Source organism: Peromyscus eremicus, chromosome 14, assembly GCF_949786415.1.
Source record: "Peromyscus eremicus chromosome 14, PerEre_H2_v1, whole genome shotgun sequence".
Taxonomy (NCBI): Eukaryota; Metazoa; Chordata; class Mammalia; order Rodentia; family Cricetidae; genus Peromyscus; species Peromyscus eremicus.
Window position 1 is genome coordinate 25,721,028 of NC_081430.1, and position 18,515 is coordinate 25,739,542.

Here is an 18,515-nt window from a genome sequence, read left to right on the forward strand (position 1 = left end):
ATCCCTAACCCAGAAGCCATCTCCAATTGATAAGCACTTGCAAATGAAAAAGTAGTTCTTTCCAAGAGAGTCTAACTGGGGAAACAAACCACTCTTAAGGGCATCCCGTTCCTAGAAGTAGATAGTCAACACAAAACAAACTCAATAGTATCTTTGGAGCTTCTTTGTCTCTTAATGTTCCATCAAAGATTTTTTTAGACCTTATTTATAGATTCTTTGTTGTATATATTATGGCTTCTGGTTTTGTGTTTTTATAGAATTTTTTTGTGTGTGAACAGAACTCTCTGTCTCTATATGTTCTCTCTTCTTCTTCTTCTTCTTCTTCTTCTTCTTCTTCTTCTTCTTCTTCTTCTTCTTCTTTTCCTCCTCCTCCTCCTCCTCCTCCTCCTCCTCCTCCTCCTCCTCCTCCTCCTCCTCCTCCTCCTTGTTGTTTTGTCCATTCTGGTTTGCTTGTTTTTGTTACCTTATTTTATTTTATCATTATTCTTTAGGTGCCTGTTTGTTTTCTAAAAAGAGATAGAAGGTGTGGAATTGGATGGGAGGGAGGTGAGGAGGATCTTGGAGGAGCTGGAGGAAGGAAACCACAATCAGAAAGTATCATATAAAAGTCTATTTTCAATAAAAATTGGAAAACAATTAATTGACCTCACTTTGTAGAATTAGGGGCACAGAGAAGTGTTTCCAAGTTCACACAGCTGGGCCACAGACAGTTTGGCTCCAGAGTTTGTGCTCTTTAGTCCTGTAGAAGAGGTGGTAACATTGAATAGTACTGGGTTCTGTTTAGAAGACTGACTAATGCATTGCAGTCCCTCGCTCCCCTGAAACAGTTTTAGTTTGGGCACCGTTTTGTGTGTCAGGAATTCAAGAATGGCATCTCTGGCACCCATTGCACTTGGTGTCAACAGCGATGCAGATGGGGTCAGAGGAGTCGCTTCCTGCCTGGTATTGGATGTCACCTGGGGTCATTGGCCAGAGCAGTGATTGCTCTCAATAGGGTCTTTCCTCAGGGTTATTAAGGACTCCTCACAGGACGATGGCTGGTTTCTAAGGGCGAGTGTTCCAAGTGGCAGGAAGTCTTAAGGCATGGACCTGGAAAAGTGGCACAGTTAATTCTTGCTGTACTGTATTTGCCAACTTAATGGCATTGGTAGTAGAGATCACCTAGATTCAAGAAAGGGACTGCTTAGTGGGAAGGACGGAAAAAGAGTTTGCAGACATCTTTCTTCTACCCCACACACCCTGAATAAACCACATAAACCTGTTAATGTGACCTCCATCAATGTTTCCCAGGCTCTTCTTGAATCTCTCTTCCTCTGTCAGGATAATTGTTATTGAAATCTTAATATACATGTGCTTTTTTTTCATTCTTAAAGTTTACAATTTGTGTGTGGTGGGGCAGGAATTGAGACAGGGTTTGTGTGTATGTGTAGCACTGACTGTTTTGGAACTCACTCTACAGGTCAGGCTGTCCTTGAACTCCGAGACATGCCCACCTCTGCCTCCCAAGTGCTGGAACTAAAGGTGTGCATTGTCATGCCTGGCATAGTCTACAATTCTTTCAGAGAAGAATGCATTATTTTTAAGTCTAAAACATGTAGAACAGAGTTAGTTTTTACTACATATTTACTATTTTTATTTTAACTTTTGTTCTAAGGCAACCATAAATTTCAACAAACAGTAGAGAATTAACTCCAGCCCAGAAGATCAGGGTAGGTTAAGTTATTTGAAAGTATGAATACTCTATTTTATTTTCACACATAAGCACTTCATCTCCCAAGTTACACAGCAGTGTTTTCTTGTCTGTAATTAAACTCTCTGTGTCTGTGGACTCAAGTAGCAGGGGTTTTGTCTAGCTCTTTCCTTAAACTGCATCCTGAGAATAAATTCAGTGTCTCAAGAAAAAGGATGTACTCCAGAAATATTTGGGGAGTGAAACTTGATAAGTAAGAAAATGTTGTGAACATATCTAAAATAATATATAGTCATTGTAATTTACTAATAGATGCTTGCCTCTTGAGAGTCTAAGGTATTGATGCCCAATGAAGCAGAAATAAGTACTGTGGTCTGAAATTTGGTATATGTTTTCCGTTTTAAATGGTTAACAACACTTGTAAACCAGGAATGTGTATCATTCTATTCTTACAAAGAAATGAAAAAACGTGTGAAGTTGATGTACAGTATAGTGAGGATGTCTGCCAGAGGCAATTTGCCTCTCTTTCAAAAGTTTTTTTTTTTTTTTTTTTTTCTGGTGAGAACAGGTTTTAATCTAGTTGTCCACTGTTAGGTGGTCTCTGTTCCATTAAAATTAACTCTGATGCTAGACAGACACTTGGCCTAAAGTACCATCTACTCATTTTGACTTAGCGTTTCTTTCTTCTTCTTTTTTCTTTCTTAGAAATGGTAAAGAACAAAAGAATGAAAATAAGACAAAGGAGAACCACTTAACTCCAGCAATGAGGCAAAGGCCTGGGCTTCTCTATGTGACCAGTGACTGGATAACTGTGATACCAAGCTGTGACATGTCTGCCTCCCTGGATTTTTGGCCTGAGAGTTCTGAGATTGTTTAGTCTTACTCTAAGTGCAGAAATATAGCTTCTTAACATTTGGAGGAAAGTGATGTAGACTATTGTCTATGAACAATCATTCAAACATTTGATTTGCAAAGCAGATGTGTGATGTTAGATCTGATGTTTAGAAGAGCCTGAAAACCTGCCTATTCATGCTCTCCCCAGTCACCAAGCCCAGCTAGGGCTGCACAGTCTGGTGAGACTCAGGGATCCTTACCCACCTGTGCCATTGCCAACTTCCAGGTCTAGCCTTCGCTGCCCAGCCTGTGTACATGCCTGGTATTGTGAGTGCCGAAGACCCTGGCCCACCAGTGCCAGGCATAATTTAGGCAGCACAGCTTACACACCAGCCTAAGCAGTTCTAAGCTGTTTGTCCCACTCACACGTTTTCATGATCACCGTTGAACTGGAATCACCCCCATCCCTCCAATCCAAAGTGAACACTGAGTGTCTGAAAGATTTACCTGCCAATTCCTCAAACCTGATCTGAAATCAACCAAACTTTGGAAACAGCAAAGCCAAGCTAAGCTTGAACTCAAGAGAGGCAGCCTAGAATCTCACACCAGAAACACTATTAACAAAAGAAGTCTTCATGCCCAGGTCTCATCACAAATACAAACAATATGGAAGGTCTTGACAGCGTTTCTTATAAAACGCACCAGTCCTGTAGAAATGTTCTTCAATGAGAATTTTCCAGATGAACCCCAGGACACCAAATTAAAATAACACTCACAAACATGGTCAAAAAGAATTTGAGAAGTTTGAAGAAGACTTGAATAAACACCTCACTGAATTTAAAGAGGATAGGAATAAGCCCTTGAGTCAAGTCCAAGAAAACACAAATATACAGGTGAATGAAATGACAAAATTCAGGATCTGAAATCTTAATTCAGTCAAAAGATAGAAATACTGAAAAAAAGGCTGAAATGAAGATGGATTGAAGAACTAGTACATAATTAGAAAACTCAGGAGAAAGTCTTACAAGCGGAATGGATCAAGGAGAAGACAGAATATCAGGGCTTGAAGTTAAAGTGGAGGAGTTGGACCACTCAAGCCAAGGCTATGAAAAAATTAAAGAGCACATGAAAGGTGCGTGTAGGAAATTTGGGACACCATGAAAGACCAAACCTATGAACTAAAGGCTCAGATGAAGGAGAAGGACCCTAGGACAATAATATAGACGAGCTCTTCACCAGGATCATAGAAAATGTCCCCAAATCATGTGGAGACCTACCCATACAGATACCAAAAGCACACAGAACACCAAATAGACAGGATCAGAAAAGAAACTCCCCCATGACATATTACAGCTAAAACACCAGATATATAGAACAACAGAGGATATTGAAACCTGCAAGAAAAAATCACAAGTCACACACAAAGATTAACCATCAGAGTCATGGATGGCTTTCCAGTGAAGGTTGTAAAAGCTAGAAGAACATGGAGCAAAGCACTCCAGGTTCTGAAAGACCATGGGTGCCAATCTGAATTTCTTTACCCTGCAAAGCTGTCTGCCAGAGTTGAAAGAGAGAGAAAGGCTTTCCTTGATAGAAACAGGCTAAAAGGGCTCACGTCCACCTGCACAGAAAAAAAAAAAAAAACACCTAGAGAAAATACTGGAAGCGATACCCTAGACTGAAAAGAGGAATACATCATCAAGAACCTACAGAAAGAAAATAGATGAAGTTGTAACTGTTTTCTAAATACCTATACTTACACCCACATAAATGCAGCTCACACACACCCCTATCAACGATGCTTCTGTTTTCCAACAGATGGAGACTGTTGCAGGAATCCACAATTGGTCAAAATGTAGAGAATAAGGGACTGTGGGATGTCATAACCCAACTGATACATATGCAAAAGCAACCCTATACCTAAGGGTCCGGTACAATCGTGGAAGAGAAGGTGGGAAGAATGGAAGAGTGAGGGGCTTAGGATGGGTAAAGGCACTTCTTCTCAAGCCTCATGACCTAAGTTTGATCCCCCAAACCCACATGATAGGAGAAAACAGTTTGCATAAGTTGTTCTTTGACCTCTGTGTGTGGCCTATGGCATGTGCATCAACCCACAATACATAAATGCAAAAAAAGAAAATTTAAAATTTCATAAATGTTTGTAGAAGATAGTCTACATAGTATGAAAATTCAGGCATTTGAAATGACGCTGCATAAAAATAATCACAATGATAAAAATCCAATCTCTCCTGCCCACAGTAGAGAATAAACCAGAAAAAGAAAAGAACTGAGAATAAAGGAAAGGATGACAGATCTCAGTCATTTTCTCTGCCTTTTCACATAGTTCCCAGCTCCAGTCAAAATGCTCCAAGATTGAACTGAGCAATTATGAACTAAGATATTAATAACAAAAACAAAAACCCACCATAAAACACCTCAGTTCCGACTTCATCAAGGTCAGTTGCAAATGACCGATCTCCCAGAAATGAAGAACACCTTCGTTCCAACCATTTCAATGGGGATGGGTTGCGTCTCGTAAGCACACGCACAAAATTATGAAAATGAGCATGTGTGGAGGTTTAATAGCTAATTTTCCAAGTTGATTATCTTGGCCAGTTCATTGGGATGCTCTTGCTTCTTTGCTAATTTAATTTGTTTCATCCTTTTTATTGTCTCCTTCAAATAGCAATTAGGGAAGACAGCACTCCACTCGGCCTCCTACTTGCCCTTTCGCTAAATCATGATTCCACCCTGTGCCAGGTAGTTACGGGGACATGAGGAGATGGTGCTGGTGAAAGGCAGAGTGGGTGAAAACACTTGACTCAAGCCCAAGGAAGCCAAGAGAAAGTTGCCAATGGTCAAAGTGGTGTGTGTGTGTGTGTGTGTGTGTGTGTGTGTGTGTGTGGTGAATACCTTGGAACAACCCACGTCTTCACGTATTCAGAATCGTGAAATGCCCATTTTGAAGTGAAAATGCACTTATATCATGCCAACCAGCATGCGGCAGCTATTTACAAGCTAGTTATCAACCAAGAAAAATTTAGAATCTCTCTGCTTTGTACTTCTTCCTTTAAAATCATACGTTCGTATATGTAGCAAGTTGCTATTAAGTGCTATACTGATTTTTGGTGTATTGTTACTAAAAGGCATTTTTCAAGTGCTTGTTTTTATGCTGCCTTATCTTAGACAAGCCAAAAGGGAGCCTACTTGTTATGTAGCACTTTACAAGGAAATTTTGCAGTCTGTTCTTAAAACATTGTATGTTCTGGTGAGGTGGCATAAGAGGTCTCAATTCAACACATACTCACTTTATAAACAAAAGAAGTAGAGTAGTCCCTAGTCTCATACAGCTGAATATGGATGGAAATGGACTCTGAAATACGATGCACTGAACAGATCACATGTACTGAGGAGTCTGAAGGTCAAGGTGGTCCATGAAGTTAGGCAAGAAGCTCCTTGAAGTGGTGAAATCTTGGGAAGCGTGAGTGGTTGACACAGTGTAGCTGTCAGCCATGGAGGTTCCCTATAGCTGTGGGTCCTTGTAGCTCTGAAAAATCCACAACAATTATCCTTTTCTCTACAGTGTCCCTTAGTCTCATGTCATATGCTGCAAAACAATGAAGGGGAAGTGTACAGTAATGCCAGCTTTACTGGGAGGTGAGTCTTTAAGGGGAAGGTAGATATTCATAGATCTTCAAATTAGTACTTGCTCTCAGATACATCCTGTTAAATGATGATGGAATTCTATGAGAATTTAGGATTACACATTTCCTTTATTTTTTTCATTTTTTTCTGTGTTAAAGAATTCTTTCTGCTACCTTAATTATAATAGGTGTGTCCAGTAGAAGAGGTCTCCCTCTACTAGGAAGGTAAACAAAACTTAGAAATGTAATGGACAACCAGCAGTTCCTGCCTCCACACTACAGCTGTTCAGAAAGGACAAATTATCTTCATAGCTACGAGGACTGTCACAAGACTTTCTGGTTATTCCTGTAAGTGGATTACATTATTCTTAAAGGGAGTATTTAGCTATTAGGTGGACTGCCCTAATACATACCTAAAAAATAGAAGATACTCAATATTTGTTTAGTGAACGAGTGTGGAGTTGAGAAACCTGGAAGGCTACTGGGAGGCTGAGAGAATAGCAATCCCTCCTTTCCTGGCTTTGTGGTGTGTTGGCAATGGGAAAATAAACAGTTCTCAATGAAGCAGGAAGAGAAGACAGTGTCCTTAGGGAAATCCTCGTGGGTAGATGGGGTGTTAAATAAAACGGCTAGCAGTTTGGGTGAGTTTACTAAATTTGGAGGGAGAATTCTAGCAGTATCTAAGAAGCATTCTCTGGAAGAGCAGCCATGGAAATGACATCCCAGGAAGAAGCCCAACTCTATGTTGGGGTAAGAGTGTGAGAGAGGAGAGGTGACCAGGGGCTTATCTTTTACCAGCTTGGGAAGACCTGTATGTAACGTGTACACCGGCCTCAAGCTTTCACTGTGAAGTGGTTTCTGTTCTTCAGAGTCACAGATGAGTGAACTTGTCATCTTATTCTGTCTCATGTCACCCAGAAAAGCATGACTTTCATTGAGGTGCTCAGTACAGATTTATTGATAGCATGAATTCATTAAGAGGCACAGGAGCCACCAACATGGGAGACAGGGCCGAGCATTCACTGCTTCTGATTGCTAGTTCTGCTCTAGGTTGCCAAAGGCCTTTTGTTTTTCCCTATGGACAATGGATTTAACTTGCTCTAATTGCTTCAAATGCAGAACTAAGGACATGTGGTAGAAGTTAAGGGAAGATGGATTTCACTTAGAATTATCTGATAACTAAAGTTGTTCAGCATCACAAAACTGCTGCTTTTAAACAGGACTGTGCTTCATAACATGGAAAATATGTGAGTAAAAATTGAATGGCCACATCTCAGGGATGATTTCACAAAGCCCTTTTATTAAGAAAGAGTTTGGTCCACTACAGAGCTTAGTATTATTTCTAGTGTTGTCTAAGGAAAAATTTAAAATACAGGAAATATAACATAAGCAAGCCAAGAAAGGAGACATAAATACAGTATTGAGAAGGGCAATAGATAAAAAAAACCTCTGTGTATAAATTATATATATTTATGCTAATATTTCAGTGTATGGTACTAGACAAACCTTTCAGGTTATTTTCATCCATAATATCCTGGGCAGCAGGAGCATATCTGAAGAAGAAGAGAGAAATAGGAGAGAATTGAAAGCCTCATGGAGTAGCTGGCTCTTTAACAGGGCCTCAGTTAAACCGAGGTGGCAGGTGGAGGGGCAGTCGTTTCCGTGAAGACAGCAGGAGGATCAGGCTGTGGGGGCTGCTGTGAGGCTGGTCTGTGGGGGGTGTTGGGAGGGGGCAGAGTGATTGGACTCTCTCAGGCCCTCCGTGTGCGCTTTGCACGGAGATGATGGGAACAATCAATGGCTATTTCAGGGAACGCTACACTCACTTAAATCCATCTTGTCTGAAACCCTCCAGTATTCTGAGGTCCATTGGTCTGTGAGCTAAGAGACTTATGAGTCCCAGCTGGTTTTCTAACTAGCTGTTTGGTCATGACACATCACTTAACCTCCCCCAGCTTATACCATCTTATTTTTCCTCAATTGTAATCCAAGGGAGTTAGGGGAAAAGACGCTCCTTAAACGTCAGTGTGCAAATGGGATAGAGTTGAGCAGAAGCCTTGAGTCCCACTGTCTGGGGTAGGGTCTGAGGTTCTGGACTGCTAAGAAGTTCCCAGCAATGCTTTTGTTATGGTTGGCAAACCATACTTTGAGTAGTAAATGCTTGGGTGGGGCAGGCACTTCCAGAGCATCAGCGCTGCACAAATGTATAATTTGCTCATGCTTTTTCTATGTTGTTTGTAGTCATTTTCTTTCTAGTTTATAAGATTAAGGAGATTCTGACCCTAAGCTAAGCCTATGTGGGGAACTAATAAACTACACAAAGTTTCACCTTTGGGTACCACTGCGTTTCACCTAGATATGCACTTAGTTTGATTGTCCAGTCTTATGTTTCAAACATGTAATGTAGGTTCAGCAAGTCTAATCAAACTCAAAGACTTCGAGAGATCTCTCATCTTGTGTTCCAGTATGGAGGGTAGGAGTGTGCTGTTCAAATGGTTGGTGATTATGTTGCTTTAGGGGCAAACAATTAGATTTTGCCATGTGCTTAGCAGACAGAGTGTTGTCTTCTTTGTGCTGGCACTCATTTCATGAGTCATTCTAAATTCTTGAAATGTGCCAAGGAGTTCCAGTCAACTTAGTGTTCAGCTCTGCGGGCAACCAGTGATACAGTCACCACTTACCCGGGGCTGACAATGAGGTGCCTGCTTAGGGTTTCTGTTACCAATGCACTCTGATGTTACCTTTCATTTGCTGACAAAGCACAGGTTGGTGTCTGCTCTAACTAAGGAAGAGAAGAGTTTAGGGTCTCCAAACTGAACAGGAATGTAACTTGTTTTATGAACTCTGAAACACCGTAATGCCCACGTGACCGAGTGGAATGTGTACACACGACGATTTATAGTAGAATGTGTGGCTGGCCTGAGGATTGCTGCTTGCACCTAACATAAGACAACTTTGTTGGAAAGAAAGAAGAAGAAATAGGTGCCAAGGTCTTTCCATCAATATAATCTTAACAGCTCAATGATAAAAATATTTTCCAGAAATTTGCTATGAAAATCTGCTTATTAGAGAAATTCATTACAACAATTGGTTTAGCAAAATATCACAACAATGCCAGCTTTGTTCTGTAAAGAAACAGAGACTGGCCATGCCCAAACTATATTTTAATGAATCCTTCATAATTTATTCAGCTTGGAAAAATCTTGTTCAAGTTACTAGACTTTCAAATATACTAGAAAACTAGATTTGAATTTTCTCCACATGGCTGAACTCGCTGGCCAGGTAGCTTGTTGGGATGTAACTGTCTGTATCACAAAGCCTTGCAGGGATGTTAGGGATTTGAACCCAGGTCCTTACGCTTATGCACAAGTACGCTTACCCACTGAGCCATCTCCCAAGCCCCTAACCAAGTATACATTTTAATTTTCTTTATTTTTTGAGAATTTCATGTATGAATACTGGATTTATGTAATTTCTCCCCCCCTCTCATCCATACAATTCCTCAGGCACCCCTCTGTTCTTTTTAAAATTTATTATCTCTTATTCTTTAATTATTATTGTTATGTGTATATGGTTGGATGGATTGCATATATCTCAATGGTTGGATGGCTTAGATACCTCCATTCCATGAGTACTATATTAATTTATTATTTACTCATGCCCTTTTATGGTTGCTTGTAATTATTACCTTTCTTGTTCATAAAATTAAGGAGAGGCACTGCCTACGCCACCCAACGCCATACCCAGACTTTCCATGTTCTTCAGGGTCTAGCCTGATGAGTCCTCCTCAACACTTGTTTCTCCATATGCTGCTGGATCTAGCCCAGGCTCAATAGCCAGTGCCACAGCCTAGTCTGGCCACCCTTGCCTTGCAGTAGCCAACTTCCAGGTTTCTTCAGGGTCCTAAATCCCATGCTCCAGTCTAGTCTTTCCACTTAGTTCTGTTCAGTAGCCAAGACCTGCCTCACCTGCATCCTCCCACAGGGCCCTTTATGACACTTCCATCACTCTATTCCATACCCAGACTTTCCACATCCTCCTCCAGGGTGAGTATTCCTGACCTCTTTATCCATGGCTTTTTCCATAATCTACCAGATTTAGCCTGGGTCCCACAACCAGTGTACCAGCCTACTCTGGCCCTCTCTAACTCCACTGCACATGAGCTCTAGGCTTGGGTCAGTATCCACCCTACCTATCTGCCATACCACAGGACTCTCCTATGTTATATCCAGCTCTTCCACTCAGATCTATCTACCCCGACACCCCCAGCTGAGAATAAAAGGCACATCTTGTATACCAGACAGCTCTCTTCTGCTCATCTGACTGCATTCTACCCAAAACACTTCCAACATCTAGACCATGTCCACTCCATCCTCTCTTCTCCCCCACCCTACTCCATCCATAACAAACTTAAAACTAACAAAGGTAGTTCACATGTCCAGATCTCATCACAGGAATACCAACCATATGAAAGATCAAGTAAGTATCTGTTCTCCCAAACCTGCCAACCTACCAGTCCTGTACAAATGCTTGCTAATGAAAATTATCTAGATGAACTCAAGGCCACATAAATTAAAAAACCAACCAAACAAAAAACCCATAAACCCCCTTAAAGAATATGAGGAGTTTAAAGAAGACACAAAGAAACAGCTCAATGAAATCAAGGAGAAAGAGCCTAAGGAGAATTAATTCCTGGGTGATGCCCAAGAAAACACAAGCATAAGGCTGCTGGAAATGTCAAAGACAACCCAGGGCTTGAGAAAGAACTGAATAAAGAGAAACATTGAAGAGGACTCAAGCTGAAATGAAGATGGAATTGAAAAACCCAATAGCTCATCTAGAAAACACAAAGGAAAGCTTTATATATAGAATGAACCAAGAAAGAATATCAGGTCTCAAAGAGAAAATAGAGGCTCTAGACCAAATAAGTAGGGAGCATTAACAAAAAGACACAGTAAAGGAACCGCACAGGAAATGTGAGGTACTATAAAAAAACCAAACCTTCAAATTATAGGCAAAGATGAAGGAGAAGAATCTCATCAGTGGCATAGACCAGATCTTGAACAAAACCAGAGAAGAAGACGGTCCTAAACTAAGAAAGACACACACATACAAATACAAAGAGCACATACAGAACATCCAATAGACAAGACCAGAAAAGAAAATCCCAATGGTATATTATAGTTAAAGCACTAAGTATACATAACAAAGAACACATACTGAAAACTGCAAGAGAAAAAAATGCAAGTCACATCTAAAGGAAAATACATCAGGTAACAGCTGATATCTCAATAGAAACTTGAAAAGAGAGAAGAGCTTGGGTGTAATTCAAGTCTTAAAAGACAACCAACCTAAAATAACATACCCAGCAAAACTACCTGATGTGATTGGTGAAGAAAGAAAAAATTTTCCATGACTTAAACAGCCTAAAATTATATCCAATAAAACAAACCCAAGAAAAATATAGGCATTATTTCAGAGTGAATAGAAGAATGTGCATAGCAGAGAGACTGTGGAAATAAATACAAAGCCATAATTACTAGGAGACAAAATACCACTGAGAACACAAACCATCAAAAATATCAGCATGATGACTACAGCTAGTACACACATTTCAATAATAACTTTAAATATCAATTACATCAACTCTAATCAAATGACAAATACCAACTGAATGGATCAAGAAACAAAATCCACCTATCTGCTGCCTACAAGAAACACATCTTAATTTTAATATTAGGCACCACCTTAGAGTAAAGGGTGGACAAATAGGACCAGGAACAAAGCAGGTATTGCTATCCTAGTATCTGACAAAATAGACTTCTAACAAAAACTAATCAGAAGAGATAAAGAGGCACACTTCATTCTATTCAAAGGAATAGTTAACCAGGAAGACTATGCTATCCTAAGCATATATTCATCAAACTCAGAGGCACCTAATATAAAAAAATTTTCTACTAGAATTAAAGACACAGATTAACACCTTCCATTAATAGTAGGTGACTTCAATATCCCATTTTCTCCCACAGACAGGTCATCTGGACAAATAACAAACAGAGAAACATCAGAATTAATTGACTTCATACATCAAATGGACTTAACAGATAGCTACAGAATATTCTATTCAAATGCCAAAGAATACAAATCTTTATAAATTTAAAAAGATTGAAATCACTTCTTGTATCCTATCTGATCACAATGCAATAAAACTTAAAATTGAGAGCAAAAACAAAAAACCAAAACAAACACAAACCCTCTAATAAACATGAAAACTCATGGAGATTAAACAACCCATTACTAAATGAATGAATGGGTCAAAGAAGAAATCAAAAAAGAAGTAGGAAATTTCCTGAAACTAAATAAAAACGAAAACATAACAAAACCCCTGGGACTCATTGAAAGAAGTCCTATGGGGACTGTGTCTACATTAAAAAATCAAAGGGGCACAACTAAATGGATTAATGATGCATCTAAAAAGGTTGGAAAACCAAGAAGAAACCAAATCCAAACCCAGTTAATGGGAAGAAATAATAAAAACCAGAGCAGGAATCAATAAAATGGAATCAAAGTAAACAATAAAAGACTCAAGAAATCTAAAATGTTTCTTTGAGATGATAAACAAAATTGACAGCTCCTTGCCCCCTCTACCCAAAAGAAAGACAGAGAGGACCCAAATTAAGATAGTTAAAAATGAACAGGGAAACATTACAACAGTCATAAAAGAAATTCAGAGTATTATAAGAGACTGTTGTAAAAGTTTGCACTCCAATAAGCTGGAAAATCCAAAAGAGCTGGATGATTTTCTAGGTTCAGCCGTACTACCAAAATTAAACCAAGAAGAAGAGGATAACCTAAACAAACCTACAACAAATGAAGAGGTAGAAACAGTGATAAAAATCCTCCCAGCTAAGGAAAGTCCAGGGACAGATGGATTCACAGCAGAATACTACCAGACAGTCAAAAATCTAAAGGCAGTCCTTTTGTAAGGGAGAAATTACCTACCTACCTATTTGCCTGTCTGTCTGTCTGCCTGCCTGCCTGCCTGTCTGTCTGTCTATCTATCTATTATATGTGTGTGTTTATTAAACAGAAGTACTTCCAAACTCCTCCTAAAAAATCCAATATTACTCTAATACCCAAACCAGGAAAAGACACAACAGTAAAAACTACAGGCCAACATCTCTAATGAACATAGATCCAACAATACTCAATAAAATACTTGCAGATATCAGACATATATCAAAAAGATTGTACACCATGACCAAGTTGACTTTATCCCTGTATTGCAGGGATGGTTCAAAATACACAGTCAACAAATGTGATAAATCACATACATGGACTTAAAGAGAAAATCACATAATTAAACCTTTGACAAAATCTGACATTCTTTCATGATAAAGGTCTTAGAGAATGTATATACCTCAGCACAATAAAAACTATATATAAGAAACCCATGGTCAACATCATCCTCAATGGAGAAAAGCTTGAAGCAGCCCCTCTGAAGTCTGGAATGAGACAGGGATGTCCACTACCACTCCTTTTCAACACTGTGCTCAGAGTACTGGCTGGGGCAATAAGGCAAGAGAAGGAAATTAAAGGGACACAAATAGAGAAAAAGTCAGGTCATCCCTGTTTGCAGATGATATGACTATACATGAGCGATCCCAAAATTCTACCAGAAAACTTCTGAAATGATAAACAAATTCGGCAATGTAGCAGGATGTAGAATCAACTTGCACAAGTCAATAGCTTTTTGTATACAACAATATCAGACATACAGAGAGAGATTATCATGGATGCATTCTCATTCACAATAGCCTCAAAGAAAATAAAATATCTAGGAATAAACCTATTCAAGGAAGGGAAGGACCGCTACAACGAAAGCTTTAAATGTCTGAGGAAATAAATAGAGAAATACAGTAGAAAATGGAAGGACATCCCATGCAAATGAATTGCTAGATTTAATATTATAAAAAGATCATTCTACAAAAATCTATTTATTGGTTCAATGCAATCCTGATCAAAATCCCCATTTTATTCTTCACAGAAATAGAAAAAAAAACTATTGTAAAATTCATATGGAATCAAGAATAATCCCGGATTCCCCCCACGAATCCTGAGGGGGTGAGTATCAGAGGGATTATGATTCTGGATTTCAAAATATATTACAGAACCATAGTAATAAAACCCATGGCATGGGCACAAAAACAGACATGTAAACCAGTGGAACAAAATCAGCCACTTAATATTTGACAAGGACGCCAAAAACACATGCTGGAAAAAAGAATCTGTCTTCAACACTTAGTGCTTGGAAAACTGGATATCCACATGCAAAAAGAAAAAAAAAGAAATTAGATCCGTATCTATCACTTTGAACAAGAATTAACTCCATGTGAGTCAATAACTTAAATCTGAAATACTGAAACTGCTAAAAGAAAAGCTAGATAGTGCCCTACGTGATGTCGGTGTATGAAAGGACTTCCTGAGTAGAACTCCATTTGTCTGAGAATTAAAGCCAATAATTGACAAGTGGGACCTCATAAAACTAAAAAGCTTCTGCACAGCAAAAGAAATAATCAACCGGGTCAAGAGGAAGTCCACAGAATGGGGGAGAGTTTTGCCAGCTACCCATCTGCCAGAGATTGAATATCCAGAATATATAGAGAAATAAAAAAAATTAAAACCCACAAACAAACTGAAAAACAAAACAAAACAAAAACAAATGACCCGTTCAAAGAATAAGCCTAGGACCCGAACGGGGTGATCTCAAAAGAAGAAAAAAGAATAGCTTTTCACAAATAATCTTCATCATCCCTAGCAATGAGAGAAATACAAATCAAGACAACTTTGAGATTCCATCTTACCCCTGCCAGAATCGCAAAGATCAATGGAACAACCAGTGTGGATGCTGGAGGAGATGCAGGGGAAAGGGAACCCCCATTCACTGTTGGTGGGATTGCAAACTGGTGCAAAAAGATAAAGGTAAATCCACCATATAAACATACCACTCCTTGGCATATGCCTAAAGGACTCTACGTCCTACTCCACTGATACTTGCTCAGCCACGTTCATTGTTGCTCTGTTCACAGTAGCTGGGAAACGGAAACAACCTAAATGTGCTATGACCCATCGGTCATGCTGAATGGATGGTAAAAATGTGACACATATACACTATGCAGGACTATTCAGTGGTAAAGAAAAATTAAATCCTGAACTATGCAGGTAAAAAGGTGGAACTAAAAAGATCATATTGAGTGAGGTAACCCAGATCCAGAAAGACAAACATTGCGCATTCTCTTTCGTTGGAAGCTCCTAGCTCCAAATTCTCAGATGTGAGTACATATCCTTGTGTAACTACATAAACCAGGAAAGTAAAAAGGGGCCATTGCCAGGATGGTGGTGGGGCGGGATTGGGGAGTAATTGAGTCCCTGAGGGCTAGCTTTCATCATGCAAGCTACCAAAGGAAAAAAATAAACCAACCGTCCCACTCAGCTATGATGCCTTTACACCACATCAAAGACCATCATGATATGAACTAGAGTATGGGTATAGTAGTGAAATACATACCATGGTGGGAACCAACAATTCTCTAATTGAACTTAAGACCCACTCAGCAAGAGGGATTTCACAGCTGGAAACCCACCTCTGCTAGTGAAATCATGCTTATTGGAGGAGAATCTACAACCACTAATTTACTAAACCAGCAAAATTCCTAACAACCATCTATAGACATTTGTCCTTACACTCACAGACAAGTGCAGTCTTCACCTCTCATCAAGAAAACTTCTCTTTGCAACGGGTGAAGATCACCACAGAAAACCAAAACCAATCAACATGCAGAGTTGTGGAGGGCAGTCCCGGTGGATACAGCTACAGAACACTCTCACACCCAGGCTCAGGGAACGTGGCTGAAGATGGGGAGGAAATATTGTAAGAACCAGAGAATCAGGGGCTTTGCTGTGTTTCCAATCAACATCAGAGGCTAATTCCATAAAATCTTGTAGTGGGTAGCCATTCCAGCTTTGATCTGGAAGTTCCAACCCCCATTGAGGCTTCGGCAACTGTCACGCCTACAAGGCGGGGCCAAGAGAGGGCCCTGAAGATCTGAGATCCAGATGCACTGGCCCTCTTGGTTCCTGGACCCTGGACGATCGAGGTAGACTGAGCAGAGTTCTCCAGCGAACACCGCTGGACTGCGATACGTCTTCCTCAGACCCTGCAACCTACCTATCCCTTCATTTGTAAGTTACGCCACTAAATAAACCTCCCTTTTAACTACGTGGAGTGGCCTTAACAATTTCACCAATAAAATCTTACCAACATGACTGCCCAAATGTGAGCTGAACAAATGTGACATCAACATACATGCCCAGAAAAGCCCAGGAGGCCTCATCCCTACACAAAGAACTATAGGGGAAGCTGGGAACAGGAGAGGTGACCCTCCCCACAGAAGAGCTCAATATCCAGTGCCAAATGGTCACCCCTGAAAATAACATTATATGGACTCAGTAGGTTATATTTGGGAATATATATGTATATACAAATACGTTATCTGTACATGCAATAACAATTGATGAAAAAAAGAGGACATGAATTTAAAGGAGAGGGCTATATGGGAGGGTTTGGGGGGAGGAAAGGGAAGGGAGAAAGGCTGTAATTAAAACACAATCTCAAAAATAAACCAAAAAGAGAGAAACAAACGAACAGCAACCACCACCACAAAAAAGATCAGAGAGTCTGACACTGAGCTTAGCTTATATAAATACATTTATAATCACAACTTGTTGCCCGTTTTGTGTGGCTCATACACACATATGTGTCTAAGGCAGACCACTTGGCCCTGGATGACCTATCAGGGAGTCTTCCCTGGAGAAGGAAGGGGTGGCATCCCTGCATCTCCCCTTTTTCAGCAGCTATTAGTTACCTGTAGCTCTTCATCTAGGGATGGGGCCTTGCAAGGTTTTCCTCATCCATGTTGGCATGTTAACTGGTGGTACCACTTTCCAGGTCTCATTTAGAAAACCATATTACTGGCATTTCCTGGGTGCAGCTTCTCTGTCGTCTACAGAAGACACTATGACACAGCAGAAGTCCTGCTGTACAGTCTTTCTGTCGCTTTTTCTATGATGCTCTCTGAGCCTCGGGTACAGATTGTGTTGTAGATGTCCCAAAGGGGGTTGGGCATGCTATGGTCAGTTGTTCTCTGCATCTAGACCAGCTATGGCTTCTGTCTGCTGAAAAAGAAGTGTTTTTGATGAGGAGTGATAGCTACGTGGTCTGTGGGTATTAAGGGCATTTAGAATTTAGAAGGAGAAATTATACTGGTTTAGGGAAGTGGCAATAATAGATCTCGAAAATCCATGGACTCACTTTACATCCCGATTTAACTTGTTTAGACAGGGCTAGTCTCTAATGGAAAGATCTTTGGGCAGCTGACCCTGATTGAGAGCAGAGGAGGATATACCAGCCTTCAGAAAGGTGGGGTGGGGGTGGGGTGGGGGCGGGGGAGGGAACGACACAGGGAACAGCCCCAGGGTCTGTGAGACACCAGCTTGGCAGAGTTTGTTTCTCTTCAGTGTTTGATTCTCTTGGCACTGACTCCTCTCTGACTGCAGGTCACCCCTCTCCCCTTGGAAGTTAATGGGGCTGTGGATGCCCTGTCCAGGAAGTCATCCATCTTACAGCTTCTTCAGCCAGAGAGATAGACTCTCCCAGAACCATTCCTAAAACCAGTGAGAAAGAATTCTGATTGGCTGTGCCAGGGAGCTGCTGTCCTTAGATCCATGAACTACATGAGTAGAAAGGTATGATCATAGAAGAACATGCTAGTTCCCCATGTGATTTGGGTTGGGAGGAAGGCAGTTAAGGGTGAGATTGCTGGTCAGAAGCTGAAGGTGAACGGCTGGGCAAGGACTACTGATGTGTTGGTCAGTGAGTTCGCAGTAGTCAGCTCCTTACTTTGTTTGATACTCCCTGTCCCCCACTACTGGTTACAACTCTGTGAGGCGTATTCCAGCCCCATTCAATAAGCTGCAGTTAACACTGCTCTCTCTGCTCCTTGGAAAACAAAGCTCCTGGACCCTACACTGTCCACACTAAGTGGTGGCCTGTCTGCTTCTGTAATAGATTTAGCCTGAATTGCAGAGGGACAGGGAAGGAACAGGCTGAGACATACCATGTGGAAATAGTGCAGAAGATCGAAGAGTGTCCTCAGACATGTCTCTACCCCACTCCTTCCTCCTGTCTGTCCCCAGTAGCCAACAAACACCTGTGGGACACACAATAGACCATAAGCCACACAGGAGGCAGGAAAAACAGCAACAGCGTGTGAGTCTTTGAATCCTGG

At 40.5% G+C, this 18,515-nt stretch overlaps 1 long non-coding RNA gene across 1 annotated transcript; it reads right to left on the bottom strand.

Annotated features, from left to right (window-relative positions):
* Positions 1-5,840: 5,840 nt before the first annotated feature.
* Positions 5,841-16,091, bottom strand: LOC131924446 (uncharacterized). The gene is made up of 3 exons (XR_009382907.1): positions 15,919-16,091; positions 7,675-7,721; positions 5,841-6,071 (listed from the first exon to the last, which is right to left on the bottom strand). It is a non-coding gene; the product is annotated as an uncharacterized LOC131924446 (long non-coding RNA).
* Positions 16,092-18,515: the final 2,424 nt, after the last annotated feature.